Source organism: Fopius arisanus, unplaced genomic scaffold (assembly GCF_000806365.1).
Source record: "Fopius arisanus strain USDA-PBARC FA_bdor unplaced genomic scaffold, ASM80636v1 scaffold00136, whole genome shotgun sequence".
NCBI lineage: Eukaryota > Metazoa > Arthropoda > Insecta > Hymenoptera > Braconidae > Fopius > Fopius arisanus.
This window is the reverse complement of record NW_011887875.1, coordinates 151505-153331: the sequence shown is the minus strand read 5'-3', so window position 1 is coordinate 153331 and position 1827 is coordinate 151505.

Sequence of the window (1827 nt, the reverse complement as noted above, 5' to 3'; positions counted from 1 at the left end):
ATACAGAATCCTTAAACCGAGAGTAAATAATCTCTTGCAGATTAAGGGAACAAGTAGTAATTGTCGGTGAATGGTGGGTGTGACTCAAAATTAACTATTAAGTGACTATTAAAAACTATTGAGAGCCTGGACTCAAATTAATAAATAGAATTCATCAAAACAACTAAGTGAAAGACAGGGATTTCACCTAAGTATCTGTGATAGTGTACTGATTGTCATCTGGCAGAGAAACGTGGTGAAATCACCTTAAGAATTCACATTTTAAGAAATAAGAACCGACCGCAGTGAGTAATCATCAAATTGTAAAATCCCCAATAGAGCCATCAAAGATTGAAAGGGGTTCCTTAAAATTCTAATCACTTTCACCAATCAATGTAAATCGATTTAAGCGCTCCAATAAAACGCAAGGTTGTACGATTCAAATTCTCCTATTTTTTCATTCATTCATCCAACCTGTTTCTTCTAAAAATCACCAACGGTAAGAACAATAGAAAATCCAGCGTCATCCAAAATTATTAATCAACAAATTCCAGCTTACGATCAAAAATCAATGTCCTTCGACGCGAAAATTCTCCGGACATAACAGCATATATACACATAGTCTATTTTTAATACTAGATCTTAAATTCCTATTTTAATAACTTATTTTAATCGTTTATAATTAGTTTATGTGTAATAATACATGTTATAATTATATATATAATTTTTTTTTTTTTTTTTTAGTTATTATTATTCTTATTATTCCTCCTCTTCTGTGGTTGGGTCCGGCTCCGTGGTACTTGTCCAACTTGACTCGGTTGGGGTGAGGACTAAATATCTTTCATGGAGAGTTTCAAAGAGACTTTCAGCAGCTTGGAAGAAAGCCTCTCTGATATTTGCTCCTCGTCCTGCACCCCTAAACCGGTAGAGGGAGGCATAAATTAGACACCCCCCATTCTTTTCCCGATTGATTAACTCAAATTCTGGGTCTTCAATTCCCTGAATTTCACATAACAAATATAATTTTTTCACAATTGCATTGTCGAGCAAATTCGGGGAACCTGGCGCGACTACAGCTTGACTAAATAACTTGCCTAGCAAGGTTTTGGCAGCCTTGTGTTTAGCTTTAAACATTAGCGGGGCCGTTGCCGAGCACGATGCTAAGCAAGTTTCTCCTTTTAGCAGTATGACACTGCATAAATGGAGGAAGTTGTCCATTTTGTCGAAACGTAGTCTCGCAGGAATGTAATGGATGTGAAGACGCCAGAACCGAGCGAATGTCTTTAGAAGAAGATTGGGAGGCTGATTTGTTATTAATTTTAAGTCCCATAGCTCATCTATGAGGAGTTGCTTTTCCCTTTCTTCTGCCATCTGTGGGAATGATCAGTAAAAAAATTGAACGTAAAAAGTATTCCTAACTTAAAAGAGGTATTAATTATTAATTATTTCGCACATTCCGTATTTGTTTAAATCGTCTAAATTTTTTTGAGAGATTGTTGAACATTTTGAACAATTCTCTGCATTTTGTACGCGTATGATTCGAATCCCACAGATTTTACAATGTAATTGTATTATTTGTTTACTTAATATATGGAAGAAAACAGGGCCTCCATTTTTATGTTTACTACAACGAGTTTCATAATTATTACAATAAAAATGTCCATGTGTTGGTTGGTAACATCTAAATGTGATATTTGAATGATCAGAATTGATAAATTCGGAACTAAGTTCCTCATAATCATAGTGAGTTGATTGTTCACTGGTGATGGCATTCAGTTTCCTTTTTCCACTCATCTGTAAGGTTGGAATATAGATTTAGTTATAGAATTATTTTTGGATGATGACTGT